General features: G+C 46.3%; 1 pseudogene; it reads left to right on the top strand.

Moving 5' to 3' along the window:
• Nucleotides 1-165: 165 nt before the first annotated feature.
• Nucleotides 166-15,902, top strand: LOC130133999 (janus kinase and microtubule-interacting protein 1-like; annotated as a pseudogene).
• The last annotated feature ends 22 nt before the right edge of the window (nucleotides 15,903-15,924 follow it).

Here is a 15,924-nt window from a genome sequence, read left to right as displayed (position 1 = left end):
TAACCCTCAGGAATGTCCGGCAATGATGTAGACTTGGAAATGATGATCATCAGGATGACCTGCAGGGCTTGCTGTGTGAGCAGAAAGAGCAGCATTTGACTCTCTCCTCCGTGTCCCCTACACCCACCACTCTATGTCCCACCCCGATCGGGCAGCCAGAGTGCTATGTCATCGACCACAACCCCTTCAGCCCCACCCCCTAAGAAGGAAGGAAACCAGAGAAATCAGAGGCGATGACCGAAACGGTGCAGGCTGCCAACGAGGAGCTGAGGGGGCAAGTTAATGGATCTCCAGATTGAGCTGCAACAGGAGAGGGGCAAGGTGAGGAAGAAACAGATGGAGAGAGGAAGAGGTGAGTTGGTGAGGAGAAAATTGATGATGAAGATGACGATGATAGGGAGGTGCTCCAGTATCGGTCCATGGGCAGAGAATCCTAGTAAAAGAATGAGGAAAACAAGTTCTAGTGCAAAAAATGACCCTATCCGTCCAAGCCATCAGTGACAAAGGTTGAAAACTGATACATGAATACTGCTGTAAAATACATGTTCTTTAGGCCACCTGTCTGCAGTAGATAAATTCTTCCAGAGGTTGCATCATCCATCCATTATCCAAGCCGCTTATCCCAATCCGGGTCGCGGGGATACTGGAACCTATCCCAGCAGTCATTGGACAGCAGGTGGGGAGACCACCCTGGACAGGTCGCCAGGTCATCACAGGGCCGACACATTCACACACATTCACACCTAGGGACAATTTAGTACGGCCGATTCACCTGACCTACATGTCTTTGGACCGTGGAGGAAACCGGAGCGCCCCCGAGGAAACCCACGCAGACAAAGGGAGAACATGCAAACTCCACACAGAGACGCCCCGGGATGACCCCCAAGTTTGGACAGCCCCGGGGTTTGAACCCAGGACCTTCTTGCTGTGAGGCACCCGCGCTAACCACTGTGCCATCGTGCCCCCCCCCAGAGGTTGCAAAAATAAAAAATTAGATTGAATAAAAATTGATATTTTCATGTCAGGAATGGGTTTCCATTATATTTTTTCCAGTATATTTTTCTGATACTGTGGAGTCGCCAGCCACTTCTTTTCACCTGACAGTGAGGAGTTTCACCAGGGGGATGTAGCACGTGGGAGGATCACGCTCCTCCCGTTCCCCCTCCTCGCACAGGCGCCCCAACCGACCAGAGGAAGCGCTAGTGCAGCGACCAGGACACGTACCCACATCTGGCTTCCCACCCGTAGACAATGGCCAATTGTGTCTGCAGGGACGCCCGACCAAGCCGGAGGTAACACGGGGATTCGAACCGGCGATCCCCGTTTTGGTAGGCAACGGAATAGACCACCACGCTACCCAGACGCCCGAGTTTCCATTTTCAAAGCACAAAATATTGTTAGGAGATCACGGAAATAAACCTGAATGTGATTTATCAAGTCTGCTTGTAATTACAACCTTGGCGCTGTTTAATGCCTCTGAAAAGCGTGTCTCAACGCTTTTCGACACTGACATGGCTGTAAACATTGAAGACTCACCGCCGGATACAGAGAGAGCGTGTCAGAAAGGAAAGCGCTTCTTCTGTATGTGTACATTTATTTACAACGTCAGAAGAAAACGTAGTGCGAATTTATCGCCAGCCAAGTTCACATTTTTCTTGATTTGCTGGAGGAAATCAAAAAGATCTGGAGTCACGAACCAAAAGGAGCCATGCAATAACAAAATTGGAGGCCACACTTCATTTATTTGCCTCTAGTTAGTTTATGCAAACAGTAGCATATGAAGAAGAAAGCCACTTCGTCATTGTAGGTTACAACAAAATTGTAGGTCACAATGAAATTTGTTTTCTGCATTGAACCCATCCTATCGTTCAGGAGCAGTGGACAGCTGCCGCACCCGGGGACCAACTCCAGTTCTTCTTTCCATAGCCTTGCTTTAGGGCACAGACAGCAGTATTAACCCAAACATGCATGTCTTTTTTTTGGGGATCCCCCCCCCCATTGTATCTGGCCAATTACCCCACTCTTCCAAGCTGCTGCACCCCATCTGCAGACTACCACATGCCTCCTCCGATACATGTGAGTCGCCAGCCACTTCTTTCTCACCTGATAGTGAGGAGTTCCGCCAGGAGAACGCAGCGCGTGGGAGGATCACGCTATTCCCCCCAGTTCCCCTCCCCCTTAAAGAGGTCCCCTGACCGACCAGAGGAGGCGCTAGTGCAGTGACCAGAACACAGACCTACATCCGGCTTCCCACCCGCAGACACGGCAAATTGTGTCTGATGGGACGCCCGACCAAGCTCGAGGTAACACAGGGATTCGAGCCAGCGATCCCCGTATTGATAGGCAACGGAATAGACCACCACGCTACCCGGATGCCCCTAGATGCATGTCTTTTTGATGGTGGAGAAAACCGGAGCACCCGGATGGAACCCACGCAGACACGGGGAGAACATGCAATCTCCGCACAGAAAGGACCTGAACGCCTGGGCTCGAACCCAGGACCTTCTTGCTGTGAGGCAACAGTGCTAACCACTGGACTACACTGGACCACTGTGCCGCCAGTATGTAGCTGGTTTGTCAGTCAAAATGATCAACCATGCTGTCGGAAGCCCCTAATGCTCCATACAAAGAGTGCAGAATCGTATAAAGTTCCCAAATCCCTGTGATGCTCAACGCAGTCAGGAATTTTATGATATAGAAGAGTTCACCAATGTAGTAGGACCAACTGAAGCTATACCTGCGCAAAACATATATACATAGCACTGGTCATATTTAGATTAACAAGGCTGTGCTTGTGTGAATTTTCCTGCCTATTTTCATAGATGCCCCGCTGAACTGGCCACCCCTAGCTGTGCTAATAGTTGGCAAATGAGCTAATTTGTTCCTCTCTTTGTGTCCTTGCTTCTCCTTTGGAGCTCTTTACCCTTTTACTGTGCTCTTCATGGGTGGCCTGTAAACAGGGCACTAACACTGACAGGGTTAGAGGGTTGATCCCGACCGGTCCGCCAAGCAGAAAACATAATCACTCAGAGTCAAAGCCATATTTGGATGAGAGCGTTCGCTTGGTGGCTTTTTGAAAGAATATCAAGAGAGGTCCGTCCAATATTGACTGTACTCTCTCGTTCTGTCTCTTGCTCCAGGTGTGTAAGCTACGCGAGCGGCTCCAGGAGCAGCGGCAGGCTCGGGAGCTGGAGCAGCACAAGCACGCGGTGGCGCTCACCGACCTGCGTGCCAAGCTACACGAGGAGAAGCTACGTGAGATGGCGGCGGCCCGCGAGGCCCTGGCGCGGCAGCACGATCGCTGAGCTGGCCCGCACGATCAAGATCCGCGACGGAGAGATGCAGAGGCTCAGGGGCTCGTGAACGCGTTGAGGGATGGCGCAGCAGACAAGTTGAAGAACGCCCCTCCTTGGGAGCCCGGGAGGAGGCCAGGAGGGCCTTTGATGGGGAGAGGCTAAAGCTGCAGCAGGAGGTGGGAATAGGGGTGGGAGGAAGTAGGATGTGTCTGCTGGAATGTGTGTTTTTGGGTAGGGGGGTTGAGCTTTGTGTTATTTTTATGTGTGTTTGTGTGTATTTAGTTCTGCTTAGAATGCCCCTAAAAGCTTATTGTGGAACAGTATGTGTGTGTGTGTGCGTGTGTGTGTGTGGGGGGGGGGGGATTATGTTGGACTACACAAGCGATTGGAATTTAGTTATTGAAAAACAGGAAGCGGTATGGAAAAGCACTTGGTGCCAGGCTATTGTTTAACTGTCGCCTTTTCAGACAAACAGCATCTATCATTGCTATTGTTTGGTGGCATTCAGCCTATATTGACAGTGTGTCCTTGTGTCTTTTGTTTGTGTGTGTGTGTGTATGTGTGTTGTTTCTTAGGTCCAGGAGCAGAAGACAGCAAGGAAGCAGGCCGAAGAGGCGCTGGCCACGGCTCTGCAAGCAGATAAGGCCAAAGCAGCCGATCTCCGCACTGCCTACCAGCAGCACCAGGATGAGGTGCACCGCATCAAGCGGGACTGTGAGCGAGCCATCCGCAGACTGGTGAGACCACGTTCTGCTGTCTCGCAGAGACGTCATGCAGCATTTACCCTAAACTGTTCCTCACTTGCTGAATTTTTTTTTTTCTTGAAAGAAGACTTCCTGTAATGTGTAATGTGGCCCAGTGATGGACTTGGCTGCCTGTCCAGGGTGTCTCCCCTGCCTGCCACACCATGACCGCTGGGATAGGCTCCAGCATACCCGCGACCCTGAGAGCAGGATAAGCAGTTTGGATAATGGAATGGGCTTCCTGTAATATTCCTAAAGACACACTTTGTACACCTGTAACTAAAGAAGCAGCCATTTTACTTTTGGGTGATAATTCCTATTTGTACAGGATGACTAATAGTCAAAATATATTTAGAGTCCATTTTTCCAAAGCGCAATTGTCACAAATTTACCCCAGTATCACTGACAGTTGTGATAAACGTCACACTTCATCCTGCCATCTCACCCATATATTGTACTCCTGTCCTTCACAATCTAGGTTTTGGCAGAACTGCTGTGATACCATGTCAAAAATACTTTCAAAAACTATAAAAGTCTCTCCCCATATTGCCATATTTGGGCTCCCAGAAGGCTACTACCAAGTCACCTCTAAGCAGTTAGATGTTCTAGCTTTTGCTTCCTGACTGGCGAGACGCCACCACCTTCTCTGCTGGAAGTCTACCAAAGCTCCTCCAGCTCTCAGTGGCTGAAGGGTACCGTGTCCTTTCTTAAGCCAGAGAAGGTCAGATACGCTGTGAGAGGTCACTCTGATACCCTCTATGGCAGATGGCAACCCTTTCTGATGTTTTTTTTATCTCTCTTCAATCGCTGTCTCCTGATTAATGCCCTCCCTCCTCTCCCTTTTTTCTGTTCTTTTTCTGTTCTTTTTTTCTTTTTATGGTTGTTATGGTTGGTTGATTTATTAATTGATTTGCTCGCTTCATAAATGTGTTCGTTTTTTTTTTGATACTCCAAAAAATTTTATTATTTATTTTATTTTATTTCAGCTTAAGTCAACCTAAGCAGAATCCCCACCTAAACAAAGGGACAAAAGTCTTCATCCGCAGACGATTTGTGTTAAAGTGGGATTCAGTGAGATGGGTTGTTCGATGGAACGCGAGCCAGAGTATAAACCATGTCCTGTTTTATTCCAACACAGGATTTGACTTTCCTAAAACTCAGAAATGACACTGTCAGGGCATGACCCGTGCCACTAACAGACTCACTAAAATGAAGCGGGTGGAACCAGAGCTGTTTTATACAAACCTACCTACGGCTTAGCATAACAAACACGGCAGCGACGGTTTTATCCCGACCATACTCTATCTGTCGTCCTTCCTGCTAAAACTCCAGGTTTATCTCCCTGACCCGTGCTCAGTTTAGAAACAAATGACTTTATTGTCTGTATTTCACTGACTTTTATTGTACTTCCTGGTTTAGCTTATCCTCATGCCGGGTAGTGAAGCGCTCTGTCCCAAGTATAGTTAAGCATTACCTACACGACATAAAAATAGATCACAATAAAGGACATTGTTGATAGCAAGGGGATGTTTCAAGGAAGCAGTGTTTTATTTTGTGCACATTCATACGTACAAGCTCGCATACTTAAAACCTAAATAACTGGTCCGTAATGAGGACTGCAGGAAATTCCAGGAGATAAAGGGGAAGAATGGAAAGGGAAGGGGGAACGGGGACAGTTCCAGAGGAAGCGGAGTTACCAGAACAAGAACAAAGCTACGTGAATTAATTAGAGCCAGAGAGCGATATTGGTCCCCGTTGTGAGCCCACCGTTTGGCTCCTGAGCTGCAGATCACAAAGCCTGTCAGGTTAACCATTGAGAGTGTGAGGAGTCAGATGGTGTAGGAGGGTAGAGGCTGTTTTTATTGTGCAAAATTTTGGGGAAATGACTTCATGCAGTTTAATTTACTGCAAAAAAAAAAAGTGGAACAGGGTCAGCTTTTGTGGAATTTTGTGGAATTTTTGCCAGATGACACGGTGGTGCACACGGTGGTCCCCTCACAGCAAGAAGGTCCTGGGTTTGAGTCCCGGGGTAGTCCAACCTTGGGGGTCATCCTGGATCATTTTCTGTGCGGAGTTTGCATGTTCTCCCCATGTCTGCGTGGGTTTCCTCCGGGTGCTTCGGTTTCCTCCCACAGTCCAAAGACATGGAGGTCAGGTGAATTGGCCATACTAAGTTGTCCCTAGGTGTGAATGTGTGTGTGTGTGTCGGCCCTGCTGGGATAGGCTCCAGCATCCTGCGACCTGAATTCGGATAAGCGGCTTGGATAATGGATGGATGGATGATGTAGCTGATGGAGGTCAAAGCAAATAGTGTATCCCATTCCCTTCTAAACACATAGCCTGAGAGATAGTACACCGAGGGTCATTCTGAGCACTCACCCATGAACATCTCAACTTGGGGTTAGCCGTTGATTAATGCATTAAACATTAAGATTTGAGTAAAGAAATATAAAGATTGTTTCCTCTATACCCCGTATTGTTGGAACTGTCTCTACTGCCCCCCACCCCTCTTCTCCAGAGTATCAGATTTGAATACTGGTGTGGGCTATGACGGTGCCTAATGGAAACCATTTTGACTAAACAGAGTCTTGCCGTGTCTTTCTTTTTCACTCTTCCCCACCATTTGTTGTTTTTCCATCTCCTCCACTGCCTAATTGCCCTTGTTCCCTTTCCAGATGGATGAGTTGAAGGGGAAGGACCGGGTGGTGTCTGCCTTGGAGAAGGAGCTGGGTGTGCAGGCCGGCTATGCCCAGAAGCTACAGCTCCAAAAAGAGGCCCTGGATGAGCAGCTGGGCCAGGTACGAGAGGCGGAGAAATACAACCATGGCAGCCCGAAAAGAGAGGTGATGCCAGGTCTTGGAGATAGCCCCGATCTGCTCAACAACCAGGTATACACACACACACACACACACACACACACACACACACACACACACACACACAGACACACACACATGGTGAACAAATAAATGTCTGCACCAGTTTCTTTGTATGCATTTATGCATGTATTTATGTATTTATGCATCTATGTATCGTTCAAGTTTATATCCACTTGTTTTAATGCAAAAAGTTTTAAGTTGCAGATAAGAAATGCAACGTCGCAAAAACTGCTTTCATGCTCACTTGCGGTAGAAACCTAGAAAGGAGACACAATAAAGTGTGCTGGAAATGGAATTTAGGAGTAAATGATTACATAGGGGATGGAGTCAGTAGTGTTTGCTTTAGCCATAACAGTGCAGTCCATTGTATTTCCTTGTTTTCATATATGGACAACATGAATATGAGCAGATACTACTGACATTAACATGCAGTGATAACGCCTCCAGTGGCAAGTAAGCATTGAAAGCGCTCCATGTTTTTTTTCCCCTCTGGTAGTTAGCCTTTGTTGACTGTGGTATTTGTGCTGTTGCTGAGCGACCATTATTGGCACTTTTTTTTGATGATGTAGTGTTGGCGTGCTGTCTGCACAGTGAGGCGGAAACACGCACTGATTTGCATTTTATTTGGTCGACTTTTCAAAAATAAAGTTGGAATTTGCAGAATTTTTTTTTATGGAAACATTGTTTATGTGTCCTCACACCTACTTCTACCATGTGCAGGACATGCATGCAAACACAGTGTGTAGAATGCACTTGTTCATAGACACGCACTTCACCTCTATAAAGAATAACATGTTTACACAGACACAAGTTTACATGGAAACTTTTGTGCGTCCAGTGACGCCTCTGCAATTGTAAAGACAAATGCTGAAGCGGACACACACACAGATCCAGTACATACACGGGTGTGAAAAATTCATGTATTGCATGTAAAAATCCATACTTGAGCTCATCCTCCATCTCATTGCCTCCCTTTTCTACCTCCTTTGCCCACCTGCATGACCTCCCTCTTTCTCAGTTTGTGTCCTCCTCCTCCCTTGTCCCCTCTGTCTCCCAGGAGGTGGAGGAGCGGGACATGAGGAGGTTCCAGCTGAAGATAGCGGAGCTGCATGCGGTCATCAGGAAGCTGGAAGACAGGAATGCACTGCTCGCTGACGAAAGAAACGAACTGGTGAGGAGCGCACGTGTGCACGCGTACGGCAAACGGTGTAGACAAATAAACACGCATATACTGCACGTGTACATACGGACGTGCTCAAATTTGTTGGTACCCCTCTACAAAAACAAACAAGAATGCACAATTTTCTCTGAAATGGCTTGAAACTGACAAAAGTAATTGGCATCCACCATTTTTCATTCCATATTTCATAGAAATTGGACTTTATTTTTTATTCTTATTCAACATAATATTTTAAATAACAAATGAAAATGGCATGGACAAAAACGACGGGACCCTTAACCTAACATTTTGTTGCACAACCTTTAGAGCCAGTCACTGCAATCAAACGTTTTCTGTAGCTCTCAGTGAGACTTCTGCACCTTTTAACAGGTATTTGGACCACCTCCTCCTGAGCAAACCACTCCAGCTGTCTCAGGTTTGAAGGGTGCTTTCTGCAGACTGCAAGTTTCAGCTCTTTCCATAGATCTTCGGTAGGATTCAGATCAGGACTCATAGAAGGCCACTTCAGAGTAGTCCAATAGTTTGTTCTTATCCATTCTTGGGTGCTTTTAGATGTGTGTTTTGGGTCATTATCCTGTTGGAGGACCCACGACCCGTGTCTGAGAGCGATTTCTGACACCGGGCAGTACATTTCGTTCCAGAATGCCTTGATAGTCTGGAAACTTCATTGTGCCCTGCACAGATTCAAGGCACCCTGTGCCAGACCCAGTAAAGCAGCCCCAAAACGTAACAGAGCCTCCACCAAGTTTCACTGTAGGTATGATGCTCTTTTGTTTGAAAACCTTCTGTGAACATAGAACTGATGTGACTTGCCAAAAAGCTCCAGTGTTGACTCATCTGTCGAAAGGGCATTCTCCCAGAGGGATTGTGGCTTGTCAATATGCATTTTATCAAATTCCAGTCTGACTTTTTTTGGTTTTCTTTTAAAAGTGGGGTCCTCCTGGGTCTTCTTCCCTGGATCCCACTTTTGCTCAAAAAGCAAAGGGTGGTGCGATCAGAAACTGACGTACCTTCACCTTGGAGTTCAGCTTGTATCTCTTTGGCAGTTATCCTTGGTTCTCTTCCTACCATTCACACTCTCCTGTTCAGTCTGAGGTCGATTTTCCCCTTGCGGCTGCGCCCAGGGAGGCTGGCTACAGATCCAAGGACCTTAAACGTCTTGGTATTTGCAACTGTTGTCACAGGAACATCATCCTGCTTGGAGATGGTCTTCCAGCCTTTACCTTTACCATGCTTGTCTATTATTGTCTTTCTGATCTCCTCAGACAACCCTCTCCTTTGCTTTCTCTGGTCCATGTTCAGTGTGGTGCACACAATAATACCAAACAGCTCAGTGACGACTTTTCTACATTTAAATAAGCTGAATGACTGATTACAAGGTTGGCGACGTGCGATACTAATTAGAGAAACTAATTAGGTTGAAATATCACAATAATCCAACTATTTATCATCTTTTCTAAAGGGTACCAACAAATGTGTCCAGGCCATTTCAGAATATCTTTGAAGAATAAGCAATAATTCATCTCTTTTAAAAGCTTCTTTGCTTTATTCTTTGCCATACCAAAGACATGCAAGTATGACAAAATATATTTTAATTTCATCACTTTTCCCAACGAGTGAAGCAGTATAAGCTGTAAAGGTACCAACAGATTTGAGCATGTCTGTATGTACAGTCATGTATGGGCACAATACATGTAATGTGGAAATGCACATTATGTGTGGATGCAGACTGGCAATATACATATATATATAAGTTAACGCATACACATGCACACATGAATGCTAATGCTCTTGCATTGGCAATCTGTTGACTTCATTCTCTGAGCCTCAAACCATGATCTTTTTGTCTTGAGAGTCTGTCAGAAAATGTAAGTGATTTCTAAAAAAAAAAAAACGATCTTGTCCTCTCTGACCCGGTCCAGCTGAAGCGGGTGCGAGAGGCGGAGAGTCAGATGAAGCCCATGTTCGAGAAAAACAAGAGGCTGTCGAAGAAGAATGATGACCTCCTGCAGACACTGCAGCGCATGGAGGAGAAACTCAAGAATCTGAGCCGAGAGAATGCCGAGATGGTGAGACCCCAGTGACTCATCCCCTCGCTCTGCTTTTCCTATCTCCTGTGCTCATCTTTTCCCTGTGATTTACAAATTAGGCAATAAAAGTACAAATATTAGTAAAAAGGCTAGGTGTTTACATATTTATTAATTGAGAAAGGGGAGTTCATTTGGGAAACGTCTTCCAGTTTCATTCTTACTGACACTGAGAATACTGAGAAAGTAAGACCCCTTGTGGCCATTTAGGGTAACGCATCAGAATAGATGTGTACTCTTACCACCTGAATGACTGAGCTTAATCTGCACAGACAGTTTTCACTGGGCAATTTCACAATGCGGTTTTCAATATTCTCGGTCTTCCTCTCGCTTTCTCGCAGAAGGAGAAGGCCTCCTCTTCTCGCCCCCAGTCACAGCAGCAATCCCATCAACCCCAGCTGAAGCGGCCAAGCTCCCTGACAGACCTAAGCCATGCCCATGAGGAACAGGAAGTGGAGTTCCTCAAACTGCAGGTTGCCGAGCAAAGAGGCATCATCGATGAGCTCACGCAGGTCAGCGTTCGACCTGAGTCGATTGCATTGGACATTGTGTTAGCCTGTTGTCATTACAATTGATTTGTAGGTGTTCTTCGTTCTTCTGTCTTACTGTCCGGATGTGCCCTGTCCCTTATTTTAGGAATTATTCCGTGGTTGCAAATATCCTTATTATGGAGCGCTTCCACCTATAGGCTCTCCTGCTTTGAGTAACGTGTTCATCGCCCAATGCCTGTCATTGCTATTACATTCAAATTATATATATATATTTTTATCTTTAATGCTTACATTCAAGAGACAGGGTTTATCACTGTCAATCACTTAGGTTCAGAGTGAATCTTAATAAATTTTGACCATATACTTTGTGGTTGATATAAATGATACAGAAAGAAATCCCAACCCCTGGATGGCTCCCCTTCAACCGCTGGCCTGGGGCAAATTAAATACCCCATAATAATAATTACGACAATAATTTGAAACTCGGCCCTGTGATGGCCTGGCAGCCTGTCCAGGGTGTCTCCCCGCCTGCCGCCCAGTGACTGCTGGGATAGGCTCCAGCATCCCCGCAAACCTGACAGCAGGATAAGCAGTTTGGATAATGGATGGATGGATGGATGATTTCTATATTATTTTGTAAAATTAGAAGCTGCAGAAGCAAATTTGTCATTCTTATCTCAATATTTTGAAGATGGCACATATTTTGATTAAAGCCTTAACATGTTGTGTGATACCTGTAAAAATCTATAGCATCTAACCTACCTTTTCAGGTATATCGGTAACAAAGTTTAAGACGTTGATTTATGGTTTTGTTTCCCTACTAGGAACGTGACCGGTTGGTGATCAGCAAAAAGAACAGAAGAAAACCTGTTAAGCTATCTAAGGTGAGTGTGTGTCTGTGTGCCGACATGCAAATGCAGATAGACATCTATATTTTCTTTTTGTTTTTTCTTATAATTTGTACTTGTGGTTTGGCTGCGGTGTACTGTGATGTTTGTGGGATTTAGGTCATCTTGTATGCTTGTGTATGTGTGTATGTATCTGCTGTAGTCACACAAAAACATTCAACTGATGTTGTCACTAAGCAACCACCTCACCTGCGCTAAACTGACTGGCTAGTTCCGTTTCATTGGAAGTGTGTGTGTGTGTGTGTGTGTGTGTGTGTGTGTGTGTGTGTGTGTATGTGTGTATGTGTGCACGTGTGCGTGTTTGTGTGCATGGCTAATTAGGCTCCAGGGACTTGATAGCATCCCTCAAAGCTGAAAGCACCAAACATTAGTCTGCACACAAACACACACACACACGCCGTTCCCACAACTGCTATCAAACGTGTTATTTTTTTATGATATTTTTTAAATGTCTTTCTAGCCCAAGGTTCCAAACTGAATCCAGACTTTAGAGGCCAGAAACGTGAATTTGTGTGCGGGTGTTTTCTACGCTTATCTGTTTCCTTTGTTGGGCCTTGTAAGTGAGATTAGATGAGGTGGCTTTTTCAGAGATAATTAATGAGACAGGGGTGTGGGTGTATCTGTCACCTGCTGAGCTGGGACGCCAGGGGAGCATGCTGATTCTGTGTGTTGGAAGGAGAAGAGGAGGAGGAGAAGGAGGATGCACCACGTTTTCTCCACATCTCATCTCTGCTCAAGAGTCGGGCACGGCTGCTTGGCACCGGGACTCTTACCTGGCAGTCACTCTGTGTTACTGGGAACTGAAAGTGCAAACTGAATATATGAACTGGGAGGGACCAGAAAACCACAGATCATCTTCAGTAGCTTCGACGTTACCAAACTCCTCGTCTCTCGATCGTCCCTGCCTTGCGGGAGTGCGACTAACAGACAGTTTTGCCTCAGAGTCAATAATCAAGGACTGCAGCGACTGGTGCAGGTTGGCGGGTATAAATCGGAGCGTGATAGATGTGTTTTGGGAAGGTCCCGTGCAGTCTGGCGTTGGGAGTTTGGATTCTGGCTGCAGCATGTCAGAGTACATCCTCCTAATCCTCTACTTCTCCTCCTTCATCTGCCTGTGTGCTTTAGTCTGTCTCTACTTTTCGGGTTGCCAGGAAATGACCTACAAACACGATGGTAAGGACCCGGTGGGGTTGGAACGACGATAATTGCATTAAAAAAAAAAACTCTACACCCACGCAGAAGCTGGATCTTGTGCTTATATAATTGACACAACAAAGAATTATTAAAAAACGAAAACTGCTTTCTGGATTTCGCCTGATAAAGACCAGCTTTGGATGCAAAGGATATCAGTAAAATGTTTTGCATGAAATGGAGCATTAATCCATGGCACAGTGACACAGTGGTTAGCGTGGTCACCTCACAGCAAGAAGGTCCTGGGTTCGAACCCCGGGGTAGTCCAACCTTGGGGGTCATCCCGGGTCATCCTCTGTACGGAGTTTGCATGTTCTCCCCGTGTCTGCGTGGGTTTCCTCCGGGTGCTCCGGTTTCCTCCCAGAGTCCAAAGACATGTAGGTCAGGTGAATCGGCCGTACTAAATTGCCCCTGGGTGTGAATGTGTGATGGACTGGTGGCCTGCCCAGGGTGTCTCTCCGCCTGCCGCCCAATGACTGCTGGGAAAGGCTCCAGCATCCTCGCGACCCGAATTCGGATAAGCGGCGTGGATAATGGATGGATGGATGGATGGATGGATGGATGGATGGATGGATGGATGGATGGGAGCATTAATCCCATATACACAGAAATGCGGAAACATTTGCATTAACTCGTTAAAGATGTTGGCTCAGTAACCTAAGCGATGTGATATAATGTGTGATGTGTTTTGGGAGATTCCTGGTTATTTTGAGTGTGTGGGACAATTCGATGGCTATTTTGAATTTGTCCTCTTTTTTTGGGTTAAGAGGAATTGAAAACTAATGTGAATGGCCCTTTATTTTTGTGCAATGTGAGAAGCTTTTGTGTGTGTGTCCCTTACTTTGTGGTTATGTATAACATCTCTTAAGTGTTTGGTATCCAGGTTGTTTGTTTTTTTTACCTTTGTTTTATACATCTGGTGCTAAAGCATTTCTCTTTCTTTATTTGTCCCTCCGTCTCCTCCCGTCCTGTTGCTGCTTGCAGAGGCATGTTGTGGAGACATATTTTGGATTTGATGAAGAGTCGGTGGACTCTGAGACCTCCTCTCTGACCTCCTACAACACTGACCTGACTGACCGTACCCCCGCCACACCCGAAGAAGACTTGGAAGAGGTAAGAAACGAAACGCAACCAAGTAAAAATAAATTCAAATAATGGTTTTGGATACACGGCGGCACAGTCGCCAGCATTTTCCATTTTCGGATGCCCTCATTAAATATTGATCACTGTGATCGCCGCATAGTTTGCTGTGGACCGTGAGTGCGGGTCTAGTCTTGGAAAGGGGTGGGACACCAAACAACAACAAAAACAACTCAGCTGGCTCCTGTTTTGTTTGGAAACAGAAATCTGGAGTCACAAAATCCACCTGCTGGTTTCAATCAGTGCCATGTTATGCTTCAGGACAGCCCTGGTATTACCTATTCGTAATCCTATTCGTTCTACCTTGAAATTAGTGAGTATTGAGGTTGAGCATGTCTGTGTGTGTGTGCATGCGTGCGTGTGTGTGTGTGTGTGTGTTTCTGATTTTGTCCTTGTGAACCTAAGGGAGTGTCCCGTGAGGAATCAGAGCTGCGTTTCCGTCAGCTGACAAGGGAGTACCAGGCTCTCCAGCGAGCCTACGCCCTCCTGCAGGAGCAGACCGGGGGCTCTCTGGATGCTGAGAGGGAGGCCAGGGTTCGTAGTCTCTTTCAACCTCTGGGTTTCCACATACTCTATATTCCAGCTGTGATTTATAGCCTCTCTGTCCTTTACCAAGAGCGCTTAGGGATCTTGACACTAACCTAAACCTGTCCGCCTTCTGCCTTACTCAGCGCATGGCCATAACTTTCGAGAACAGCAGGTCTTGCGTGTTGCATTGGTATTCTTTGTACTTTACTGTTTTTACTCTACTTTGTATTTTCTGTGCCTCGTTGTCGAGTTGTTGTCGGGCAGACTCACCCGTCCCTGATGTTCCCTCCACAGACACGAGAGCAGCTGCAGGCTGAGCTGAGCAGCTGTCAGGCCAAGATCGCCGACCTGGAGAAGGCATTAGCTGAGAGGGGGCAGGTAACAAAGAAAAAGGGCGGGAACAAGACTTGCCTGGCCCCACTCTCATTGGCCCCTCTCCTTGTCTGTCTGGCTGCTCTGCTCCTGGCCTGGCACTATGCCGACAGGGTCTGCCGCTGAATCCTGTGATGTCACTTCCAGCCTGTGTTATGTCACAGCTCTGCACCTGCATGCTCCACCTCACCTTTTCTCTTTCTCATTGTTGGCTCCTTTTCTTTCCGGGCCTTTCAGCGCCGCCGTTTTTGGAGAAGAGACTGAATCAACTTGAACTCTATGTAGAGATAGATTGAAAGTGCGAAAGAGCATCTTTAGTTCTTAGAAAATGTTAAAACAAAAAAGTTCAAGTTTTTCCTCAATTGGCTAAGCAACCCAAATTGAGTGGTACGTGTGTAATAATGTTTAGTCGAAGTAAGGCTATTGCATTCATTTCATTGCTAAACATGCTGCTGCGGAGTGCTTTACCACTTGACTTTCCTGAGGAACATGAAAGCTATTAAAAGTTGGTTATCATAAGAATTTGGTAACTCGCTTCTTAGTACGCTCTTAAATTTGTTTTGTTTTGTTTTTTTGCTCCACATGTTCATTGCACGTTGCCTGTTCCACTGTGGCTGGATGCACCACTGTCTGCTGATTCCCTGTTGCACTGCTGTTATTCACCTGAGAATGCCTTCTGCTCCTCTGTTGTTATGAACACCCTACAACTGTGAATGCAGCCATTTCTTTTTCTGTATCCTGATGGTAGACTGTCTAATTTTGGATCAATAAACATGTTTCTGCCATTCTATCCCTATTTGTTTGGGTCTGTGTTTGCATGTACTGTGTGGCCTAACTGTAGATGGTCTCTGTTGGGATGGAGTTGACTCTTGGTGCTGTTTACATTGGTACTGCCAATTGTTAGCCTTTTTTGAGGTTTGTGGATATATCGCACACCCTTTCCCATCTTGGGTCTGGCTCCATCCTTGGGTGTGTAATTGTCATTGTATTACTTGACGATGTTTGTGTGTGGTTGTGATGGCAGGACTCCAAATGGGTGGAGGAGAAGCAGTACCTACTCAGGACCAACCAGGAACTTCACGAGAAGGTAGATGACATTTGACGTCACT

Source organism: Lampris incognitus, unplaced genomic scaffold (genome assembly GCF_029633865.1).
Source record: "Lampris incognitus isolate fLamInc1 unplaced genomic scaffold, fLamInc1.hap2 scaffold_596, whole genome shotgun sequence".
Lineage (NCBI taxonomy): Eukaryota > Metazoa > Chordata > Actinopteri > Lampriformes > Lampridae > Lampris > Lampris incognitus.
Note: the sequence above shows the minus strand (reverse complement) of the source record. Positions and strands in the feature narration are given on the sequence as shown.